Genomic DNA, 26,499 nt, shown 5'->3' on the forward strand with positions numbered 1-26,499 from the left:
TGACAGTCTTCTCTACATACTTTTTGCTTTTCTTTTCTTGCCTTATTGCACAAGTTGGGACTGCCCAAAAAATCATGAAAGAACAACACAAATTACAATTAGGGAAAATCAGGAATGAAATTAGAGAAATCAAGAAAGAATTAGAATAAAATAAAAATATTTGAAATTAGTATTAAAGTAGAAAAAGCATAAACAGGAATTAAAACAACAGATAATTCCTCAAGCTAAATAGAAGTTGAAAAGGAAGAATATTAAAAGTGGAAAAGAAGTAATACGTCTCAGGATTTGGAAGGAAATGGTAAATGTAAAACATATGCAAAGAAGATCCAACATATGTGTGACAGGAATTTCAAAAGAAGAAAAATTGAAGGACACATCTACTAATAACAAATATTTAAGAAATCGAAAAGTCACTAGAATGATCAATTCTGAGACTTAGCCTAGTAGAACACAACAATAAAGCTTAAAATACTCTTCTGAAATAAAAATGAAGACCTCCAAATAAATCACTTATGAGAGAAAGATCATCATGTCATCAGAACTTTTTAATAACAACTCTTTACATCAGTTGCCAATGCTTATTCAAGGAAATAAGGTGTGAATCAAGTATATTATACCTTGACAAACTGATTTTCAAAATAAAAGCAGAATTAAAGTTATCAAAATGCAAAATCCCAGAGAATTTTATTCTCATGAGACTTTTCTAAAAAATCCACTAAAAGTGAGCTTTAGATTACCAAAATAATTGGAAGAATATAGATAAAAAGATCATCAGTATATAAAAACATTGCATTTGGAACTAAGAATAAACTATGGTTATATGGGATAAATTGTGTATCATAGGGATATGCTTTGACAAAACATATGGTTAAATTATAAAAAAAATAAGAGGACAATGGAAAAAGCATGTCAAAATATATAACAACAGTTATTACCTGAAAGTAAAATGATATGACTTCAAATTCTATGATATGGGAGAGGCTGGAGTAGGGGAAGAAAAGTTTATTAGATATTTTCAATCTTCTTAGCAAAGCACCAATGGAAAATAATTCTTGAAAGGATACCAGAAAATGATGTTAATATTAAAGTAAACATACGAACAAAAATGCAAAACTCCCTAAAACAAACCATATACTAAAATATAATGTGCTACTCTCATCTAAAGAGGAATATTCCTGAAAAATGATGGAATGATAAGTCATAAAATAATAAATGAATGAATGAACTTGTAAGAGAGGGAGGGAATAGAGTAGACAGAACAGGGATAGAGTTTACTCTTCTTTAAATGTGACCTATTTCCAAGACTTAACTTGGAACTATGTAAAAATTTTATGTAAAAATGGAACTATTAAAAATTTTTTAAATTTCTGAAATGACTCATTATGTGAACTAAACCAAGGCATATACTTGGAGGCAGAGAAAGGGATTAGTCTAAGTCATTTGGAACACATTATACATTATACATATATTAGTGATAATACTCACTAATGTATTATGTTGAATTATAAGAAAGACTGCAAAATAAAAACGTATAGAGTTCTTGGTAATCATATTACTAGTGGTAGTTGTCACTATTATAATTTGGATTCACTGTGTGTAATGTGAGATGAAATTAATGAGTAATTACATAATATTTTAATTCTAGTATCTCCAGTGTCCTTGACAAATGGAATTTTTCAGCATTGAAGGGAGTAGATGAAAATGTAAGATAGAAGTTATGTAAAGACCTTATAAAGTAGCCACATGATTTCATTACTTATTGCATCACAAATATAGCTCTTGATCTATCCAATGAAGAGAATGAAAAAGAACAAATAACTCAGAAGCACTGAGTATGCTGAATTTCCAAATTGTGGTCACATCACAAGGAGCCAGGACAGTTGTAGAAATTGCTGATTTCAAATCTGATGAAATAAGTGTTTAAGTCTGGGCAAGCTTTACAAATTTTATAGCAAGGAAGTTACCAATGACCACTAGATTTGGGTCAAAGAATTCAAAAGACAAATTTAAAGAGGCTCTCATGGTCAAAATTAATATAATTTGTAAACCAAAAATAGTAATAAGGCAAGAGATTCAGAACATAATGTAGATTACATCCATGATTTGAAAATCATTCAAAAGAGATTGATCACCAGTGAAGAATGATAATTAATCAACTCATTAGTTTTTGTTTGTTTGTTTGTTTGTTTTTAGAAAGGAAAAAGTAAATATGTCTTTATTTTTAAATCACATGCCATCTACTAAAAAATTCCTCAGGAATCTCTAAAAAAATCTACTAGAATTAATAAGTGACTTTAGCAAGTTCACAGGATTCATTTAAAAATTAATTTAGTTTATATATGAATACTAATTGGAAATTCAAATTAAAGCAATTCAATTTGCAATGTCATTTAATAAATAAATGTAACAAATTATATAAAGTCTCTTAAAAAATAAATTTAACAAATGATATAAAATCATTTAAAAATAAATTTAACAAATGATAAAATACATAACATTTCCTGAGAGAAATAAAGAATACTAAATGACTGGAGAGATATATCATGATTATGAATTGCAACACTCAATATTGCTATCGATTCTCTAAAAACATTCCTCAAAAACTGCAATACTAGTCAAAATATCCACAGGCTACATTTTGTAGAAAATGACAAGCTGACCTCAAATTTATATGGAAATACAAAAGAGCTAGAATAGTCAAAGCAATTTTGACAAAGCAAAGACAAATTGGAGGATGTATACTATCTGATTTCAAGACTTACTATAAAATAACAGTAATCAAGACTGGGTGTATTGGTGTTAGGGTAGACAAATTGGGACAGATTACAAAAGACCCATTCTATGTAGACTGTTGATTTTCAGCCAAGGGGCCAAGATAATTCAACTAGGGAAAGGATAGTCATTTCAACATTACTTTTTTTTTTTTTTTACATCTTTATTGGAGTATAATTGCTTTACAATGGTATGTTAGTTTCTACTTTATAACAAAGTAAATCAGTTATACATATGTTCCCATAACTCTTCCGTCTTGCATCTCCCTCCCTCCCACCCTCCCTACCCCACCGCTCTAGGTGGTCACAAAGCATCGAGCTGATCTCCCTGTACTATGCGGCTGCTTCCCACTAGCTATCTATTTTACATTTGGTAGTGTCTATATGTCCATGCCACTCTCTCACTTTTCACAGCTTACCCTTCCCCCTCCCCATATCCTCAAGTCCATTCTCTAGTAGGTCTGTGTCTTTATTCCTGTCTTACCCCTAGGTTCTTTATGACATTTTTTCTTAGATTACATATATATATGTTAGCATATGGTATTTGTCTTTCTCTTTCTGACTTACCTTACTTCACTCTGTATGACAGACTCTAGGTCCATCCACTTCTCTACAAATAACTCAATTTTGTTTCTTTTTATGGCTGAGTAATATTCCATTGTATATATGTGCCACGTATTCTTTATCCATTCATCTGATGACGAACACTTAGACTGTTCCCATCTCCTGGCTATTGTAAATAGAGCTGTAATGAACATTTTGGTACATGACTATTTTTGAATTATGGTTTTCTCAGGGTGTATGCCCAGTAGTGGGATTGCTGGGTCATATGGTAGTTCTATTTGTAGTTTTTTAAGGAACCTCCATACTGTTCTCCATAGTGGCTGTACCAATTCACATTCCCACCAGCAGTGCAAGAGTGTGCCATTTTCTCCACACCCTCTCCAGCATTTATTGTTTCTAGATTTTTTGATGATGGCCATTCTGACTGGTATGAAATGATATCTCATTGCAGTTTTGATTTGGATTTCTCTAATGATTAATGACATTCAGCATTCTTTCATATGTTTGTTGGCAATCTGTGTAACTTCTTTGGAGAAATGTCTATTTAGGTCTTCTGCCCATTTTTGGATTGCATTTTTTGTTTTTTTTGTTACTGAGCTGCATGAGCTGCTTGTAAATTTTGGAGATTAATCCTTTGTCAGTTGCTTCATTTGCAAATATTTTCTCCCATTCTAAGAGTTGTCTTTTCGTCTTGTTTATGTTTCCCTTTGCTGTACAAAAGCTTTTAAGTTTAATTAGGTCCCATTTGTTTATTTTTGTTTTAATTTCAGTTTCTCTAGGAGGTGGGTCAAAAAGGATCTTGCTGTGATTTGTGTCATAGAGTGTTCTGCCTATGATTTCCTCTAAGAGTTTGATAGTTTCTGGCCTTACATTTAGGTCTTTAATCCATTTTGAGCTTATTTTTGTGTATGGTGTTAGGGAGTGTTATAATCTCACACTTTTACATGTCCCTGTCCAGTTTTCCCAGCACCACTTAATGAAGAGGCTGTCCTTTCTCCACTGTACATTCCTGCCCCCTTTATCAAAGATAAGGTGACAGTACGTGCTAGGGTTTATCTCTGGGATTTCTATCCTGTTCCATTGATCTATCTTTCTGCTTTTGTGCCAGTACCATACTGTCTTGATTACTGTAGCTTTGTAGTATAGTCTGAACTCAGGGAGCCTGATTCCTCCAGCTTTGTTATTCGTTCTCAAGATTGTTGTGGCTATTTGGGGTCTTTTGTGTTTCCATACGTATTGTGAAATTTTTTGTTCTCATTCTCTGAAAAATGCCAGTGGTAGTTTGATAGGGATTGCATTGAATCTGTAGATTGCTTTGGGTAGTAGAGTCATTTTCACAATGTTGATTCTTCCGATCCGAGAACATGGTATATCTCTCCATCTATTTGTATCATCTTTAATTTCTTTCATCAGTGTCTCATAATTTTCTGCATACAGGTCTTTTGTCTCCTTAGGTAGGTTTATTCCTAGATATTTTATTCTTTTTGTTGCAGTGGTAAATGGGAGTGTTTTCTTGATTTCACTTTCAGATTTTTCATCATTAGTGTATAGGAATGCCAGAGATTTCTGTGCATTAATTTTGTATCCTGCTACTTTACCAAATTCATTGATTATCTCTAGTAGTTTTCTAGTAGCATCTTTAGGATTCTCTATGTATAGTATCATGTCATCTGCAAACAGTGACAACTTTACTTCTTCTTTTCTGATTTGGATTCCTTTTATTTCCTTTTCTTCTCTGATTGCTGTGGCTAAAACTTCCAAAACTATGTTGAATAAGAGTGGTGACAGTGGGCAACCTTGTCTTGTTCCTGATCGTGGTGGAAATGTTTTCAGTTTTTCACCATTGAGGATGAACTTGGCTGTGGGTTTCTCATATATAACCTTCATTATGTTGAGGAAAGTTCCCTCTATGCCTACTTTCTGCAGGGTTTTTATCATAAATGGGTGTTGAATTTTGTCAAAAGCTTTCTCTGCATCTGTTGAGATGACCATATGGTTTTTCTACTTCAATTTGTTTATATGGTGTATCACATTGATTGATTTGTGTATATTGAAGAATCCTTGCATTCCTGGAATAAACCCCACTTGATCATGGTATATGATCCTTTTAATGTGCTGTTGGATTCTGTTTGCTAGTATTTTGTTGAGGATTTCTGTATCTAAGTTCATCAGTGATATTGGCCTGTAGTTTTCTTTCTTTGTGACATCCTTGTCTGGTTTTGATATCAGGGTGATGGTGGCCTTGTAGAATGGGTTTGGCAGTGTTCCTCCCTCTGCTGTATTTTGCAAGAGTTTCAGAAGGTTAGGTGTTAGATCTTCTCTAAATGTTTGATAGAATTCGCCTGTGATGCCATGTGGTCCTGGGCTTTCTTTCTTGGAATATTTTTAATTACAGTTTCTATTGATTTGCGTCTTCTCCCTTTTTTTCTTGATGAGTCTGGCTAATGGTTTATGAATTTTGTTTATCTTCTCAAAGAAGCAGCTTTTAGTTTTATTGATCTTTGCTATCATTTCCTTCGTTTCTTTTTCATTTATTTCTGATCAGATCTTTATGATTTCTTTCCTTCTGCTAACTTTGGGGTTTTTTGTTCTCCTTTCTCTAATTGCTTTAGGAGCAAAGTTAGGTTGTATATTCAAGATGTTTCCAGTTTCTTAAGGTACGATTGCATTGCTATAAACTTCCCTCTTAGAACTGCTTTTACTGCATCCCATAGGTTTTGGTCGTCGTGTCTCCATTGTCATTTCTTTCTAGGTATTTTTTGATTTCCTCTTTTATTTCTTCAGTTATCACTTCGTTATTAAGTAGTGTAGTGTTTAGCCTCCATGTGTTTGCATGTTTTACAGATCTTTTCCTGTAATTGATATCCAGTCTCATAGCGTTGTGATTGGAAAAGATACTCGATACAATTTCAATTTTCTTAAATTTACCAAGGCTTGATTTGTGAACCAAGATATATCTATCCTGGGGAATGTTCCATGAACACTTGAGAAAAAATGTGTATTCTGTTGTTTTTTAATGGAATGGCCTATAAATATCAATTAAGTCCATCTTGTTAATGTATCATTTAAAGCTTGTGTTTCCTTATGTATTTTCATTTTGGATACTCAGTCCATTGGTGAAAGTGGGGTGTTATAGTCCCCTACTATGATTGTGTTGCTGTCAATTTCCCCTTTTATGGCTGTTAGTATTTGCCTTAGGTATTGAGGGACTCCTATGTTGAGTGCATAAATATTTACAATTGTTATATCTTCTTCTTGGATCTATCCCTTGACATTATGTAGTGACTTTTTTGTCTCTTCTAATAGTCTTTATTTTAAAGTCTATTTTGTCTGATATGAGAATTGCTACTCCTGGTTTCTTTTGGTTCCATTTGCATGGAATATCTATTTCCACCCCCTCAATTTCAGTCTGTTCGTGTCTCTAGGTCTGAAGTGGATCTATTGTAGACAGCACATATATGGGTCTTCCTTTTGTATCCATTCAGCCAGTCTGTGTCTTTTTATGGGAGCATTTAATCCATTTGCATTTAAGGTAATTATCAGTATGTATGTTCCTATTCCCATTTTCTTAATTGTTTTGGGTTTGTTATTGTAGGTCTTTTCCTTCTGTTGTTTTTCTTGCCTAGAGAAGATCCTTTAGCATTTGTTGTAAAGCTGGTTTGGTGGTGCTGAACTCTCTCAGCTTTTGCTTGTCTATAAAGGTTTTAATTTCTCCATCAAATCTGAATGAGATCCTTGCTGGGTAGAGTAATCTTGGTTGTAGGTTTTTCTCCTTCATCACTTTAAATATGTCCTGCCAGTCCCTTCTGGCTTGCAGAGTTTCTGCTGAAAGATCAGCTGTTATCCTTATGGGGATTTCCTTTTGTGTTACTTGTTGTTTTTCCCTTGCTGCTTTTAATATGTTTTCTTTGTGTTTAATTTTTGACAGTTTGATTAATATGTGTCTTGCCTTGTTTCTCCTTGGATTTATCCTGTATGAGACTCTCTGTGATCCCTGGACTCGATGAACTATTTCCTTTCCCATATTAGGGAAGTTTTCAACTATAATGTCTTCAAATATTTTCTCAACCCCTTTCTTTTTCTCTTCTCCTTCTGGAATCCCTATAATTCGAATGTTGGTGCATTTCCTGTTGTCCCAGATGTCTCTGAGACTGTCCTCACTTCTTTTCATTCTTTTTTCTTTCTTCTTCTCTGCAGTAGTTTTTTCCTCTATTTTATCTTCCAGGTCACTTATCCATTCTTCTGCCTCAGTTATTCTGCTATTGATCTCTTCTAGAGTATTTTTAATTTCATTTATTGTGTTGTTCATTCTTGCTTGTTTCATCTTTAGTTCTTCTAGGTCCATGTTAAATGTTTCTTGAATTTTCTCTATTCTATTTCCAAGATTTTGGATCATTTTTACTATCATTATTCTGAATTTTTATTCAGGTAGACTGATTATTTCCTCTTCATTTGTCAGGTCAGGTGAGTTTTTATCTTGCTCCTTCATGTGCTGTGTGTTTTTCTGTCTTCTCACTTTGCTTTTCTTACTGTGTTTGGGATCTCCTTTTTGAAGGCTGCAGGTTTGTAGTTTTTGTTGTTTTTGGTGTCTGTCCCCAGTGACTAAAGTTGGTTCAGTGGGTTCTGTAGGCTTCCTGATGGAGCGGACTAGTTCCTGTGTTCTGGTGGATGAGGTTGGATCTTGTATTTCTGGTGGGTAGGTCCACGTCTGGTGGTGTGTTTTGGGGTGTCTGTGGACTTATTATGATTTTAGGAAGCCTCTCTGCTAATGGGTGGTGTTGTGTTTCTGTCTTGCTAGTTGTTTGGCATAGGGTGTCCAGCACTTTAGCTTGATGGTCGTTGAGTGAAACTGGGTCTTGGTGTTGAGATGGAGATCTCTGGGAGATTTTCACCATTTGATATTACATGGAGCTGGAAGGTCTCTTGTGGACCAGTGTCCTGAAGTTGGCTCTCCTGCCTCAGAGGCACGGCACTGACTCCTGGCTGCAGCACCAAGAGCCTTTCATCCACATGGCTCAGAATAAAAGTGAGAAAAAGTAGAAAGAAAGAAAGAAAGAGGATAAAGTAAAATTAAATAAAATAAAGTAAGATAAAATAAAATAAAGTTATTAAAATAAAAAATAATTATTAAGAAAAAAAATTTAAGTAAAAAGAAAATGAAACAAAAAAACAAACAAAACAAAGAGAATGTATGGATAGAACCCTAGGACATACGGTGAAACCAAAGCTATACAGACAAAATCTCACACAGAAGCATACATATACACACTCACAAAAAGTGGAAAAGGGGGGCTTCCCTGGTGGCGCAGTGGTTGAGCATCCGCCTGCTGATGCAGGGGACATGGGTTCATGCCCCAGTCCGGGAAAATCCCACATGCCGCGGAGCGGCTGGGCCCATGAGCCATGGCTGCTGAGCCTGCGTGTCCGGAGGTCACTCAGAGCAGTGAGAGGCCCGCGTACCACAAAAAAAAAAAAAAAAAAAAGTGGAAAAGGGGAAAAAATAATAAATCTTGCTCTCAAAGTCCACCTCCTAAATTTGGGATGATTCACTGTCTATTCATGTATTCCACAGATGCAGGGTACATCAAGTTGATTGCAGAGATTTAATCAGCTGCTCCTGAGGCTGCTGGGAGAAATTTCCCTTCCTCTTCTTTGTTCGCACAGCTCCCAGGGCTCAGCTTTGGATTTGGCCCAGCCTCTGCGTGTAGGTCGCCTGAGGGCATCTGTTCTTCCCTCAGACAGGACGGGGTTAAAGCAGCAGCTGATTTGGGGTCTCCAGCCTACTCAGGCCGGGGGCAGGGAGGAGCACAATGCGGGCCGAGCCTGTGGTGGCAGAAGACAGCATGACATTGCACCAGCCTGAAGTGCGCCGTGTGCTCTCCCTGGGAAGTTGTTCCTGGATCCCGGGACCCTGGCAGTGGTGGGCTGCACAGGCTCCCAGGAGGGAGGTGTGGATAGTGATCTGTGCTTGCACACAGGATTCTTGGTGGTGGCAGCAGCAGCCTTAGCATCTCATGCACGTCTCTGGGGTCCATGCTGTTAGCTGCGGCTTGCACCCATCTCTGGAGTTCCTTTAAGCAGCACTCTAAATCCCCTCTCCTCGTGCACCAGTAAACAAAGAGGGAAGAAAAAGTCTCTTGCCTCTTCAGCAGGTCCAGACTTTTTCCCGGACTCCCTCCCGGCCAGCCGTGGTGCTTTAATCCCCTTCAGGCTGTGTTCATGCCTCCAACCCCAGTCCTCTCCCTGTGCTCCGACCGAAGCCCGAGCCTCAGCTCCCAGCCCCGCCCACCCTGGTGGCTGAGCAGACAAGCCTCTCGGGATGGTGAGTGCCTGAGGGCACCAATCCTCTGTGCGGGAATCTCTCCGCTTTGCCCTCCGCACCCCTGTTGCTGCGCTCTCCTCCGTGACTCCGAAGCTTCCCCCCCTCCACCACCCGTAGTCTCCACCTGCGAAGGGGCTTCCTAGTGTGTGGAAGCCGTTCCTCCTTCACGGCTCCCTCCCACTGGTGCAGGTCCCGTCCCTATTCTTTTGTCTCTGTTTTTTCTTTTTTCTTTTGCCCTACCCAGGTACGTGGGAAGTTTCTTGCCTTTTGGGAGGTCTGAGGTCTTCTGCCAGTGTTCAGTAGGTGTTCTGTAGGAGTTGTTCTACATGTAGGTGTATTTCTGATGTATCTGTGGGGAGGAAGGTGATCTCTGTGTCTTACTCTTCCGCCATCTTCCCCTTCTGTCCCCTCATTAGTTTTAAGACTGTAAAAAAAGGAAAATAATAATTCACTTATGCTTCCCTTTCAATATGAACTGTGTCATGGAGTAAACAAATAAGAGGTTAAGAGTCTCTTTAAAGAATTATTTCAGCTAATAAATGAAAAAGTAATAATAGAAATAGGATATTGCAGTCTTGCAATGTATATGAGATTGCATATGTATATGCCAATGTATGTGTATTTTATATGACATTTGACAATCTTTAATGACTTAACAGATACATAGCTGCTAATATCACAAAATGAGAGGTAACTAGACATTTATAGATCTGATGAAAGAACTCAGCATTATCTCTAAGGTAACAATGCCAAAAACCAAACCAAATCCAAAGCAATTTTAAATTTGATCTACATTCTAAACTTAGCTGTCAAGTTATAGGATACACAGAGTGCAGAGGACCATGTTAAACACAATGTAGATGCAGTCAGCAAATCTGAACCATAGTGAATCCATAAGACTACATTTCTTAAACAAGTCAATTCCAAGAAAAGAAAGAGGGAGAAAGAGACAGACACAGAAAGACAGAGGAAACACCTAGAAAGAAAAAAAAAAAAAGAGAGACTTGGAAGTATCAAACAATTGTACTGTATGGACATTATTTAGAGCCTGGTTCAAGCAAAAAAAAAAAAACAAGCATAAAAGATCATTGATGTTTAATGATACAACTGAAAATTTGAACTGTGTGCATATTTGATGATACTAAGAAACTGCTTTTAAATTTTAGATGTTATCACAATAATCCAAGGCTACATTAATGAGGTCTCATATAAAATGTTTTACAAATGAAACTATAAACTGTTTGATATTTTACTTTGAAAAAGGAGGATGTGGAATGTGGGTAGGAATTAGAATGGAACAAGTTTGGCCATGCAATGATAACAGCTGGTTGGTGGTACAGGTCCATTTTACCATTCTGTCTAGTTTTGTACATGCTTGAAGTGTTCCATAATTAAAGGTTAAAATAATAATAAGTAAATATGCTGCTCTTGGAGCCAGCAGAGTGCATAAATGACATTCATGGGAAACTTCCTATCTATCTCTTTTTCCTGGGCTTTCACTGGGGATATTTTTCTCTCTCTTTTTTCAGGAATATCTTTCCATTTAACATGCCATATTTGCTCAGAGCTACTCAGTTTCTTCTCATGAGGCATCAGTCTTAGATGTCATTTATTGCCTGTTATTTTTATCTGTCATTCATAGAGCTTGTCAACCTTTCCTTGTGTTTATTATAATAGAACAAACCCTTTCCCTGGGACCATCTGGATCCCTTCTCCTTAATAACATTGCTTTCAACACCTACCAGCCCTGAAGTGTTCATGAGTGTGCACCTAGGCTAAAATAGACATATATTTCATGGCCAAAATGTAAAGTCTATTTATTTGAGCATTGTGAGATCAATTTGTTATGGGCCTTTGTTTACATCAGTGTATTTTAATAGGCACAGATATGCACTGGTTTTTAAATATGCCCTTGTCATCCCTAATTGCAATACCACTTATTGCCCTGTTCTGGTAAACACCTGTTTTAGAAGCAGTCATTGCATCCAAAATTCAGCTACCTCTGCCACGTGTTTCTAATAGACAACACCAGTCACTTGGCTATAAATGACAGTCATTTTAAGTCCTCTGTAATCATTGAGCCCCCAAGAATTTAAAAGCAAAAGTTAACGTATTTGGCAATACCTAAAATCATGAAGTTGTCTATTCTGAATGTGAGCTCAGTTCTGCTAAGCCAAATGGACTGGTGAGCAAGAAAATAATTAACTTCTAGAAAACGGAGAGAATAGTGTCATAATTTACTAAGTTTTTGAGCAAAGCTAGTGGTATGTTTTTATTAGGTTTCAGAAGCAATTTGATTGTTTAACAGTGAGGATTTTATTCAATTTTGCTCTATTACACTTTTTTTTGCCAAGATTACTCAAGGATCCAAAATATTAGAAAATTAGATTTCCAGTTACATTAAACCATGAACTTAATCACTGTCCTCTAACTTGAGATGCACATTTCCTTGCAATTGATCCCTTCAATAATTTTATTACATGTTCTTCCTCTCTTATGACCTTGGAAATTTTGAACATATTGAAGGTCATGAAAATATTTACATGGAGTTGCTAAGTCCAAGGGGGCAACATTATATTGGATCCCTTAAACTACATAGAACACAATGAAAATAGTTCTCCTTGGAGTTGGACAAAGTGGTGGCATTGTTATTAAGAATGTATAGAAGCAAATAGCTCCTAAAATAGACTTAATTTTTGTGTCCCTCCTGAATTCATATGTTGAAGCTCCAACCCTCAGTGTGATGGTGTTAAGAGGTGGGACTTTTGGGAGGTGATTAGGTCATGAGGGTGAAGCCTTCATGAATGAGATTAATGCCCTTTTGAGAAGCTGAAGAGACCAAAATTCTCCCCTTCACCACATGAGGACACAGTGAGAAGATGGCAGTCTAGGTACCAGTAAGCAGGTCCTCATTAGAAACCAAATCTACCAACAAATTGATCTTGGACTTCCCGAGCTGTGAAACATACATTCTGTTGTTCATAAGCCATGTAGTCTATGATTTTTGTTAGAGCAGCCCAAATGGACTAAAACAGCTCCCCTAAAATGGAACAAGTCATTGTTCCAATTTCTACAAAATCGCTAGGAAACATTCTAAAGTGTACCACCTCCTCCAACAGTAAATTATGTTTGAACTTTACAGCACATTTTTTCTTTGATTGGAAACATGGATTTTGAAACAAACTTAATTAAAGGTAAAGTGTTTCTATAACCAAATAAGACATGTGATATTTAAACTATAATGATTCCTGTTTAAAAGTAATTGTTGGTTTGTTTCCAAGGCTGTGAGGGGAATACAGTAGAAATTTAAATGGCAGGCTGAGGAAAGAGGTCAAATGTTGCCACAGGCAAATGGAACGTGGAGTTTTTAAGAGCTTCCTTGCTACACTGAACTCTGAAGCTCTTATTTTTAAGAGGGTTCTAAAGTTGGCAATCAACATTCTCCCATCCTTAAATGAAAAACAGTGAACTTAATAATGCTCTCAACAATAAATATACTGGAGTAGGTATTTTGTCTACTTTAGAGCTGGATAATCTGATCACAAACCCCCAGGAGAAAGAAGGAAAATGCATCTGGAAAAATGTTTTTGAAAGTGAGGACTTGGACCTCCTCACACATATTTCCTTTAGCTTCATCACAGAAAGCTGCAGTTATTTCAGATACTTAAAAAATATTCCTTTTGGCCAATGACTTTTCCCAATTCCCACATATGTTCACAAGTTTGTATATCCTCTGTTGGTCAAATCTCAGCGTCTTGGTTTTCTGTAGTTGGCTAAACCTATCTAATACAAAAGTATCTTCAAAACACGATGTCTAGTATGATGAATCTGACAGGTCTGTCACATATGCCTCTGGAAGGGGGGAGAAATACACATTTCTTTTCTGTTTTCATTATCTTAATGATAATCAGAGCTTCTACTTGCTGGTCAAGTGCAAGAGAAGATTCCTGCCTACCTACTATTCTAATAAGAGTCACCTGTGTATGAGTGAAGAAAAAATCTCACAAACCCTTAACACATCAGTCATGTGACTACAGAGCTGTTCATCCACATTTTCTGTAAACTTTGGTTCTAAGAGTAAAATGAAATATAAGATTCTAAACTGTTATGTAAGAGTAAAAAATCCTAATGATTATCTTCAGGATTAGTGAAACTCTGTCTCCTCCTGCATAATTTACAATCAATGCTCTGATCTTAAGATCCCAAAATTAAAAAAGCAACTTTCTTGCCCCTCCTCTTGCCTTCAGATTCAAAGATAACACAAACTTCTTGACATGGAATAAAAAAAGCATTTTACAATCTGGTTCTAATATTTTTTGGCCCATGTTTCTGAAACTACAGAGGAATAGATTTCAGCATAATGAACAAAAAGAATTTCAACACATAATACAAAAATTGAACTGGTTCCTATACTAGATGGTGGGTTCTCTCTCAGTGGATAACCACTTGATTGTACAGTTTCAGATATGACGGACTTGTAAATGGAAAAATAACATAATAGTTAATAGTCAGATTTCCAAAGTTCAAATCACAACTTCTTGACTTACTAGGTTCATGCACTGAAGCACATTACTTTCATGTATTTATCATCATCATGCTCACTTCATAAAATTACATGAAGATAAAATCAGATCCCATACATAAGTGGGGTAATCATATAATTTAACATCCAAACTGAGTTACTTTTGAGACTGAATAGGGGATTACTAATAATTAGGTCAAGACAACAGGCACTCTATCCTGGGCATTCTACATATAAAACATTTCAAAAATTGCCTGGGGAAGAGTCCTTCAAGATGGCGTAGGAGTAAGACATGGAGATCACCTTCCTCCCCACAAATACATCAGAAATACATCTACATGTGGAACAACTCCTACAGAACACCTACTGAATGCTGGCAGAAGACCTCAGACTTCACAAAAGACAAGAAACTCCCCACGTACCTGGGAAGGGCAAAAGAAAAAAGAATAAACACAGACAAAAGGATAGGGATGGGACCTGCACCAGTGGGAGGGAGCTGTGTAGGAGGAAAGGTTTCCACACACTAGGAGGCCCCTTCGCAGATGGAGACTGTGGGTGGCAGAGGGGGGAAGCTTTGGAGCCACAGAGGAGAGCACAGTCACAGGGGTGTGGAGGGCAAAGCGGAGAGATTCCCTCACAGAGGATTGGTGCCGACCAGCACTCACCAGCCTGAGAGACTTGTCTGCTCACCTGCTGGGGCAGGTGGGGGTTGGGAGCTGAGACCTGGGCTTCAGAGATCAGATCCCAGGGAGAGGACTGAGGTTGGCTGCATGAACACAGCCTGAAGGGGGCTAGTGCACCACAGCTAGATGGGAGGGAGTCCAGAAAAAAGTCTGGACCTGCCTCAGAGGTAAGATACCATTGTCTCATGGTGTGTGAGGAGAGGGATTCAGAGCATGGCCTAAACGAACTCCAGATACTGTTGCAAGTAACAGCTATCAGCGCGGACCCCAGAGATGGGCATGAAATGCTAAGGCTGCTGCGGCAGACACCAAGAAGCCTGTGTGCAAGCACAGGTCACTATCCACACCTCCCCTCCTGCGAGAATGTGCAGCCCACGACTACCAGGATCCTGTGATCCAGGACAACTTGCCCGGGAGAACACACGGTGTGCCTCAGGCTGGTGCAATGTCATGCTGGCCTCTGCCACCACAGGCTTGTGCTGCATTCTGTACCCTTCCCTCCTCTGGCCTGAGTGAGCCAGAGACCCTGAATCAGCTACTGTTTTAACCCCATCCTGTCTGGGCAAAGAAGAGATGCCTTCAAGTGACCTACATGTAGAGGCAGGGCCAAATCCAAAGCTGAACCCCAGGAGTTGTGAGAACAAAGAAGAGAAAGGGAAATCTCTCCCAACAGCCTCAGGAGCAGTGGATTAAATCTCCACAATCAAGTTGATGTACCCTGCATCTGTGGAATACCTGAATAGACAACGAATCATCCCAAAATTGAGGTGGTGGACTTTGGGAGCAACTGTAGACTTTGGGTTTGCTTTCTGCATCTAATTTGTTTCTGGTTTTAAGTTTATGTTAATTTAGTATTTAGACTGTATTATCATTGGTAAATTTGTTTATTGATTTGGTTGCTCTCTTCCTCATATATATATATATATATATACATATATATATATATCTTTTTTTTAGTGAGTGTGTATGTGTATGTTTGTGTGATTTTGTCTGTATACTTTTGCTTTTACTATTTGTCCTAAGGTTCTGTCTGTCCGGTAATTTTTTTTTTTTTTAATATTTAGTGCTTGATATAATTTGTGGATTTGTTTTTTGATTTGGTTTCTCTCTTCTTTCTTTCTTTTTTGTTTCTCTTTTTATTATTTTTAATTTTTAAATTTTTAATATTTTTTATTTTAATAGCTTTATTTTATTTATTTATTTATTTATATCTTTCTTCTTTTTTGCCTCCCTTTTCTTCTGAGCTGTGTAGCTCACAGGGTCTTTGTGCTCTGGCCAGGTGTCAGGCCTGTGCCTCTTAGGTGAGAGAGCAGAGTTCAGGTCTCCACCAGAGACCTCCTGGCTCCACATAATATCAAATGGCAAAAGCTCTCCCAGAGATCTCCATCTCAATGCTAAGACCCAGCTGAACTCAACTTCTACCAAGCTACAGCGCTGGACACCCTATACCAAACAACAAGCAAGACAGGAACACAACCCCACCCATTAACAGAGAGGCTGCCTAAAATCATATTAAGGTCACAGACACCTCAAAACACACCACGGGATGTGGTCCTGCCCACCAGAAACACAAGATCCAGCCTCACCCACCAGAACACAGGCACTAGTCCCATCCACCAGAAGGTCTACACAACCCACTGAACCAACCTTAGCCATTGGGGGCAGACACCAAAAACAATGGGAACAATAAACCTGCAGCCTGTGGAAAGGAGACCCCAAACACAGTAAGTTAAGCAAAATGAGAAGATAGAGAAACACAGAGCAGATGAAGGAGCAAGGTAAAAAACCACCAGACCAAACAAATGAAGAGAAAATAGACAGTGTACCAGAAAAGTAATTCAGAGTAATGATAGTAAAGATGATCCAAAATCTTGAAAATAGAATGGACAAAATACAAGAAACGTTTAACAAGGACTTAGAATAACTAATGAGCAAACAAACAATGAAGAACAACACAATGAATGAAATTAAAAATATTCTAGAAGGAATCAAGAGCAGAATAACTGAGGCAGGAGAACGAATAAGTGACCTGGAAGATAACATAGTAGAAATAACTACTGCAGAGCCGAATAAAGAAAAAAAGAATGAAAAGAATTGAGGACAGTCACAGAGACATCTGAGACAATATTAAATGTGCCAACATTCAAAATATAGGGGTCCCAGAAGAAGAAGAGAAAAAGAAAGGGACTGAGAAAATATTTGAAGAGATTATAGTGGAAAACTTCCCTAATATGAGAAAGGAAATAGTCAAGTCCAGAAGGCACAGAGAGTCACATACAGGAAATATCCAAGGAGAAACATTCCAAGACACATATTAATCAAACTATCAAAAATTAAATACAAAGGAAAAATATTAAAAGCAGCAAGGGAAAAACAACAAATAACACACAAGGGGGTTCCCATAAGGTTAACAGCTGAACAATCAGCAGAAACTCTGCAAGCCAGAAGGGAGTGTCAGGACATATTTAAAGTGATGAAAGGGAAAAACCTACAACCAAGATTACTCTACCAGCTAGGATCTCATTCAGATTTGACAGAGAAATTAAAACCTTTACAGACAAGCTAAGAGAATTCAGCACCACCAAATCAGCTTTACAACAAATGCTAAAGGAACTTCTCTAGTCAAGAAACACAAAAGAAGGAAAAGACCTATAAAAATAAATCCAAAACAATTAAGAAAATGGTAATAGTAACATACATATCAATAACTACCTTAAATGTAAGTAGATTAAATGCTCCAACCAAAACACATGGACTGGCTAAATGGATACAAAAACAAGACCTGTATATATGGTGTCTACAAGAGACCCACTTCAGACCTAGGGACACATACAGACTGAAAGTGAGGAGATAGAAAAAGTTATTCCATGCAAATAGAAATCAAAAGAAAGCTGGAGCAGCAATTCTCATATCAGGCAAAATAGATTTTAAAATAAAGACTATTACAAGAGACAAAGAAGGACACTATGTAATGATCAAGGGATCAATCCAAGAAGAAGTTATAACAATTGTAAATATATATGCACCCAACATAGGAGCACCTCAGTACATAAGTCAAATGTTAACAGCCATAAAAGGGGAAATCGACAGTAACACAATTATAGTAGTGGACTATAACTCCCCACTTTCACCAATGGACAGATGATCCAAAATGAAAATAAACAACGAAACACAAGCTTTAAAGGATACATTATACAAGATGGACTTCATTGATATTTATAGGACATTCCATCCAAAGAAACTAGAATACACTTTCTTCTCAAGTGCTTATGGAACATTCTCCAGGATAGATCATATCTTGGGTCACAAATCAATCCTTGGTAAATTTAACAAAATCGAAATTTTATCAAATATCTTTTCCAACCACAACTCTATGAGACTAGATATCAATTACAGAAAAAAAAAACTGTTAAAAATGCAAGCACTTGGAGGCTAAACAATACAGGACTAAATAACCAAGAGATCACTGAAGAAATCAAAGAGGAAATCCAGAAATACCTAGAAACAAATGACATTGAAAACGTGATGACCCAAAACCTATGCGATGCAGCAAAAGCAGTTCTAAAAGGGAATTTTATAGCAATACAATCCTACCTCAAGAAACAAGAAACATCCCAAATAAACAACCTTACACCTAAAGCAATTAGTGAAAGAGAAACAAACAAACAAAAAAAACCCCAAAGTTAGCAGAAGGAAAGAAATCATCATATCAGAAATAAATGAAGAAGAAATGAAGGAAACAATAGCAAAGATCAATCCATCTAAAAGCTGGTTGTTTGAGAAGATAAAGAAGATTGGTTAACCATTAGCCAGACTCATCAAGAAAAAAAAAAGGTAGAAAACTCAAATCAGATATAAATTGAACATGTGTTAAAGACTTTATTTAATTCATTAATGAAATAGGGGACTAGCAGATGTCAAACCTGTTCAAAGGAGAATCCAAAAGAACAGGCATATGTGCAGATCAGGATTGTTGAAATGAATGTGCAAGTGGAAGGCAAAATTGGCTCCTTCCACAGTGAGAGAGGAAAGTCAGTTGAATCTCTGACAAACAGAATTTACATGTCTATAAACACGAATTATTTTACATTGTTCTTGGTTATCTACAACTAACAGTGCTAGTTGTAAGACAGTGCCCAATGGGTCAGGGTCAGTTAACTCAAAGTTAAGCTTTTGACTACTGGTTGGAAAACTAGCTGCAGCCAAGCCACCTGTTATTGTAAATAAAGTTTTATTGAAACACAACCATTTGTTAATATATTGCTTATCATGCCAAATGGCAAAGTTGGATAGATGTAACCTTATGGCCTATAAACCTAAAATATTTGCTATTGGACCCTTTAAGGGAAAGTTTGCTGGTCCTTGCTATAAAAGATACATAAGCTTTCATTGAAGCACAAATCTTCTCCTATATTCTGTAGTGATGAAAAAAGAATTTGGGAACAAGATAAATCTGTATCCAAATCTTAACTCTATTACTTAATAAATGTATCATTTAAAGCAAGTTATATAAATTTCCAGATATTCAGTTATTAAACAGTATAAAAACATGATTCTTTATTAAATAAGTATGATAATGCCTCTCTTGTATGGTTATCATGAGGGTGAACCAAAATAGAAGATATAAAGTGGTTAGTAGAATATTTAGATAGAAAGTGGTAGAGGGTTCAAAAACTATTAATTTCTATTCATCATCTTCTGTCCAAATTCATCCTTAGGGCCCAAACTACCTGCAAATTAATAGCCTTAAATGACTGGGCTTCTCATTGAAAGAGAAGTGGCCCTTCATGCTGCCAGAAATAGAATCTAGCCACCATGCTATTCTTTGGGACAGTAAAGAGAAGGCTTGTATATAAGCCAGAACAATGAACTGGGGTTAGAAGATTAGACACTCAGCCTGGTGAACCTGAAAAATGCTCCCATCTCTCTTGTTGTCAATTATTTTATCTCTAAAGTGAAAGGGTTGGGCTAGAGGCAGAGAACCACTGGGATCCTTCAAGCCTCTGAAATTCTGTGACATAATGCCACCATAGCCTCTTTCTTCTTTCATTTCACAGCTGAGAGAGTAAAGTTTTGGATAAAGATAAAAAATGACAAGGAAACTGTGGCCATACAGAGGGCAATTCTTTGGCATAATGCTATTGTTTTTTTCTTATTTTTGTAGCAGGTATTCTTTCATGCTACAGATGATGTCTGATATATTCTTTGTTATCCATCCACTCTGCATCTTGGAGAGTTAACAGAGTTTTGCATACCATGGTGCTTGATTAATATCCAGTGGAGACAGGAATACCTCTTTAATGATTATTATCATTGACTGTTCCTCATAGCATCCCTGGGAAGCCAGGTCAGTATAATTGCCTTGGTTTTACAGGTGAGAAATCTGAAGCCCAGGGAGGGTGAAGTCACATGCTAAAGCTACGCAGTTAAGAAGTAGCAGAGCTGGGAATAGAATTCAACATCTTAAACCTTGAGATTTTCTTCACATAAAATTATAACCAGATCCTGCCAAGGGACTAGGCGCTTTGGGGAAAGACATTCCCTTGAAAAGAGCAGAGGCTTTATATTCAGCCAAAAACACTGAGCAGAGTGGGCTTCTGGGAAGCCACTTATTTCTCACACATTAATATATTTTCTCAATCCTTTTGTTGTTCTCTTATATAAAAAATGTTTTTGTGATTCACCTTGTGAACATGACTTTCTAATTCTTGGGTGAAATGTCTAAGCTTAAAGGCATGCTCTAGCAATGAAGTTAGTGAGTTTAAAGTAATGGTAATTAAGAAAGCAGGTAGCACAGGAAGCATGATTTATTTCATTCACTTATCCAACAAATATTTATTGAAAACCTACTACCTGCCAGGCATTGATCTAGACATTGGGGATACAGTCATGGACCAAACTTTCTCTTCTGATAGAAATTAGAGTCTGTTGAGATACAGAAAATAAGTAAACATATAAGGTTAGTATTAACAAATGCAGTAGAGAATAATAAAATAAGCTTAGGAAAAGAAAATAGGGTTTAGGGAGTTTACTGTTTTTATATACGATTAACAGGAAGGCCCTTTCTAAGAAGGTGACATTTAAGAAGAAACCTAGGGCTTCCCTGGTGGTGCAGTGGTTGAGAGTCCGCTTGCCAATGCAGGGGACATGGGTTCGGGCCCCTGTCCGGGAAGATCCCACATGCCATGGAGCAGCTAGGCCCATGGTGGTGCAGTGGTGGAGAGTCTGCCTGCCGATGCAGGGGACACTGGTTCGTGCCCCTGTCCGGGAAGATACCACATGCTGTGGAGCAGCTTGGCCCATGAGCCATGGCTGCTGAGCCTACGTGTGCGGAGCCTGTGCTCCACAACGGGAGAGGCCACAACAGTGAGAGGCCCGTGTACCGCAAAAAAAAAAAGAAGAAACCTAAGTAAAGTTAGGAGGTGATGCTGTAACTGAGCAGGACCCTATGGGGTCTTCCTGGGACAGGCCTTCCTCCATATCCTCTGCTGTAGCTCCACTCTGAAGTACCCAGATGACAGTATCAGAGGCACCTTTCCTAAGTTGTTTTACAGATGAGAAAAACCCCACTAAATGGAAGATGTTAAATACTTGATGACCATGAACACAGCCCCCAGGCGTCCTGGAGCTTAAGGACTGATAATGTTAACCCCTGTGACACCACCCTGTTACCTCTCCATCAGCCTGTCAGAGAGTTGTGCAGGAGCTGATCACATACCCTGCGACACTTCTCCCTCGCCTGGCTTTTAAAATTGCTTTGCTAGAACGTGAGCCAACAGTCTCCTTGCATGGCCCTACACTAAACCTTTCTCTGCTCTAAACTCTGAAGATTAATTTTGTTTGGCCTCACTGTGCTTCGGGCACACAAACTTGTGCTAACGATGCTGGAAAGAGAGTAGCTGGAAAATTTAGTGTGCCCCAATGCCTCAAGATATCACATGCTCATGGGATGACAAGGAGACCAGTGAGGATGGAGCATGGTAAGGGGGGGAATGTCAAAAAAATCATGTTGGAGAGAAAGTAAGCAGGTCCATAGGCCATGGTATGGAGTTTGAATTTTATTCTAGGCGAGAAGAGAAAGCACTTGAGGTTTTAAGGCAGAGAGGGAACATGCTGTAGTTTATATTTTACATTGCCATTCCAATGGTGCTGGGCAGAAAGGGCCATGGTGAGTACAGAGTGAGGGAGGTCAGCATTCAGAGGGCTTGGTAGTAGTTGAGGTGAGGAATCGCTTGGTGGTTGTGATGAAAATGATGAATAAAGTTTGGAGATGGGATATATTTTGAAGATACAGCCAACTTATTTTCTAATGGATCGATGAAGTGTGTGAAAGAAAGAGAATGATCAAAGATGATTGCAAGCTTTTTGGCTAAACACCTAAGTGGCTGGTGATGGAATTTACTGAGCAAGAGAACACAGATGAGGAAAACTTGGGAGAGGGTACAATATTTCAGTTTTGGATAAGTTAAATTTGAGATGTTTATTTGAAATTTGGCTGAAACTGTTCAGTAGGCAGTAGGATTTGGAGTTTGTAGTTCAGAGGAGAAGTTAAGACTAAATACATTTTGGAGTAATTAGTATGTAGATAGTGTTTAAAGCCATAGACTTGGTCAAGATCACACTTAGAGGGTAATTAAACATTGAGCCCTGGGCTTTGCAGTATTTGGATGCCAGGAAGTGGAGAAAGATCTGTAGAGTAAACTAAGAAGGAGGAAAAGCCAGACGATTATGGGATCCCAAAGAACAGGTAAAGAATATTTTAAGAGGCATGATTGGGCTTCCCTGGTGGTGCAGTGGTTGAGTCTGCCTGGCGATGCAAGGGATGTGGGTTCGTGCCCCGGTCCAGGAGGATCCCACGTGCCATGGAGTGGCTGGGCCCGTGGGCCATGGCGGCTGGGCCTGCGCGTCCGGAGCCTGTGCCCCGCAACGGGAGAGGCCGCAACAGTGAGAGGCCCGCGTACCGCAAAAAAAAAAGAAAAAAAAAAAGAGGCATGATTGCCTGTATCAAATGCTATTGAGAAACTGAATTAGAAGAGGACTTATCATTGACTGTTGAACTTGGTAATGTGAACTTCGTTAACAGGTCCTTTTTGACTGGACAAAAATGGTGTTAGTGGTAAGAATGAAAGGTGGGAAGCAAAAATTTATCAGAAAGCATTCAAGAGAGAATAATAGGAGAGATATTAGAAAATGACCAAAAAAATTCCGATTTACTAAAAGAAGATCAGAGAAAGAAATAACTTGCATTTTAATGAGAAGATAGTGCATCCTGTTTGAATGCTAATGGGAATAATGAAATAAAGAGAGCCTTGCCAGGCAAAGGGACAAGGTTTTATTGGTGTGATAGGTAATGAAAATTTATACATTCAATGGATTAGAAATCCCTATGGGTTTAAAAATTCATTGGGTTTGTGTTACCTGAAGGAGTGAGTTGTAAATACAAGAGATAAGAAAGGGGGATGCTTGAAGTTGAGGTTTAGGTTTGCTATTATTTTGTTGAGAATTTTGCATCTATAATCATCAGGGATATTGGTCTTTAATTTTCTTTTCTTGAAGTGTCCTTATCTGGCTTTAACATCAGGTTAATTCTGGTTTCATAAAATGTTTTGGAGTGCTCCCTCCTCTTTGATTTTTTTCAATTTCTCTTTTTCAAACTTCAGTTTCAGAAAGTCTGGTGTTAAATCTTCTTCAGCTATTTGTTAGAACTTACTAGCAAAACCATCTGATTCTAGACTTTTCTTTGATGGGTTTTTTGATATCTGATTCAATCTCCTTACTTGTTATTGATCTGTTCACAGTTTCTATTTATTCATGATTCAGTCAAGATAAGTTGTATGTGTGTTTCTAGGAATTTATCCATTTCTCCCAGGTTATCAAATTTTTTAAATATATTTTTTAACAGTAGTCTCTTTGATACTTTGTATTTCTTTGCATCAGTTGTGATGTCTCTTCCTTCATTTCTGATTTTACTTATTTGAGTCTTCTCTCTTTATTTCTTAGTCTAGCTAAAAGTTAGTCTGTTTTTTTCTATCTTTAAAAAAACCCGGATCTTAGTTTCATTGGTCTTTTCTATTGTTTTTCTGGTCTCTTCTTCAATTTTTCTGCTCTTTGTTATTTGCTTCCTTCTGCTAACTTTGGGTTTCATTCTTCTTTTCCTCTTTCCTTGAAGTGTGAAGTTAGGTTGTTTATTTTAGCTCTTTCTTTCTTCTTAATGTAGGAGTCCATCACTATAAACTTCCCTCTTAGAACTGCTTTTACTGAGTCCCATAAATTTTGGTATGTTTTGTTTCCATTTCATTTGTCTCAAGATATTTCTTTTATTTTCCTTTTGATTTATTCTTTAACCCATTGGTTGTTCAGTAGCATATAGTTTAACCTCCACATATTTGTGAATTTTCTTATTCTCTTCCTTTTATTGATTCCTAGTTTTATACCATTTTTGTCAGAAAAAACTTAGTATGATTTCAATCTTCTTAAATTTTTTAAGATTTGTTTTGTGACCTAACATATGATTTATTCTGAAAGATGTTTCATGTGCACTTCAAAAAACGTGTATTATGATGCTTTATGGTGGAATGTTCTATACATGTCTGTTAGGCTATTTGGTCCAAGGTATAGTTCATATCCAATGTTTCTGCATTGATTTTTTGCCTAGATGTATTGTTGAAAATAGGATATTGAAGTCCCCTACTATTGTTGTATTGCTGTCTATATTTCCTTCAGATCTGTATTTGTTTAGTATATTTAGGGGCTTCAATATTGAGTGCATATGTATTTATATTTGTTATATCTTCTGGATGAATTGACCCAATTATCATTATATAATGACATCTTGGTCTCTTGTTAAGATTTTTGACTTCTATTTTGTCTGATTTAAGTATAGCTACCCCAGATCTCTTTTAGTTTCCAGTTGCATGGAATACCTTTGCCCAGCCCTTTACTTTTAGTCTGTGTGTGTCCTTGAAGCTGAAGTGAGTCTTGTAGACAGTGTATAATGGGGTGTTGTTTTTTAGTCCATTCAGCCACTCTACACCTTTTGATTGGACAATTTATTTCATTTACATTTAAAGTAATTATTGATCGATAAGGGCTTACTCATGACATCTTATTGTTTTCTGGCTCTTTTGTAGTTCCCCTCTTCCCTTCTCTCTCTTTTGCTGCCTTCTTTTGTGAATTGATGATTTTCTGTACTGCTTCGCTTTGATCCCCTTCTCTTTATCTCTTATGTATCTATTGGAGGTTTTTACTTTGTGGTTACCATGACTCTTACATAAAACATCATATAGATAAAACAGTTTATTTTAAACTAATAGAAACCAGCTGAAGTTGGTACAAAACATGGGCCCATGTTAGCTGGCCTATCACTGGGCCCACCTGGGAACCTGGGTTCACATGTGCCCACTTGGAGCCTGAGTTTGCATGGACTGATGGAGAGCCTGGTGCTGTGGGAACCAGTCAGGCCTGAGGAAGCTGGTCAGTGTCAGGGTGAGTTGGGAGCTTGGATTTCCTGGAGTCCACTGGGAGCCTGGGATCACAAGAGCTATCTGTGGCTGGGGAAGTTGGCAGATGCCAGAGTGGGCCAGAGGCCTGGGTTTGTGGTGGTCTAGTGGGAGCTTGGTTTGCAGAAGTCACCTGGGGCCATGGGAGCCACCTGGGGTCACTGGAGCTAGCAAGCACCTGAATAAGGTGCCTGGGTTTACAGGAGTCCACTGGAAGCTACCTAGGGCCCCAGGAGTCAGCCTGGTACCTGAGCATTACTGAGGGGGTTAATGGTAAAGTTGGGCCTTCACCTCATTCTTTTCCTCTCATTGAGGAAGTATCTCCACATTGGGTTGCTTGGACTTGGTGAAGGAGTGATGGGGGTAATGTGAATCTGTATTTCCTCCCTTCCTCAATGATTCTTTTCTTATTTCTGTGCTTCACTGAGGTGCTGTAATCTTTACCTGGAATCTTTAACTCTCATGATGGCATTTTCATACCCAGAAAATTGTTCAAATTGATAAGCTTGCGATGTGTTGGGCATTAGAAATTCTTACACCTCCATTTCTCAGACACCATTCTCCCCAAAAATCCCAATTTAAAAATGAGCAGAAGGCATGAACACACATTGCAGAGTGTGGGCAATGAACAGCATGTTTTGAGTAGAATCCAGGAGCTCATCCGGTTTTGTGGGAGCCATCTACATTCCAACTAGAAAGACTGGGCCCAAAAATCTTCCTATAAGTTCAATAGCTTCCTACACCTGCAAATGGTTTCTCCTCTTTCCAAAATCAGCAGTCCCTGGGAAGAGGAGCAACTACCTAATGTTCTTACTGATGCAGACTTGGGTTCAGTATGGACAGTAGTAAAAGCAAAAACTATCTCATTATCATCCTTCCTTTATAAAACAATAATTGTATCAAGAGATGGAATCTTGATTTGACAAGAAGCAGACCTCCCAGCACCCCCGTGATTAATTACTATTAAATTAATGTCAATGGAGCCAAGATTCTGACATTAGGTTACGTGTCAGTTCTATTTGTCAGTGTACTGAGAGGTTTTACTTTTACTTATGTTTTCGTTAGAATGAAATTGGAGGTTGAAGGCTACATGGCCTATTAGCAAGATTCTATTTTTCACTTTTATTCTAAGTATAGA

Source organism: Mesoplodon bidens, assembly GCF_964165515.1.
Source record: "Mesoplodon bidens genome assembly, chromosome: 5".
NCBI classification, from domain to species: domain Eukaryota; kingdom Metazoa; phylum Chordata; class Mammalia; order Artiodactyla; family Ziphiidae; genus Mesoplodon; species Mesoplodon bidens.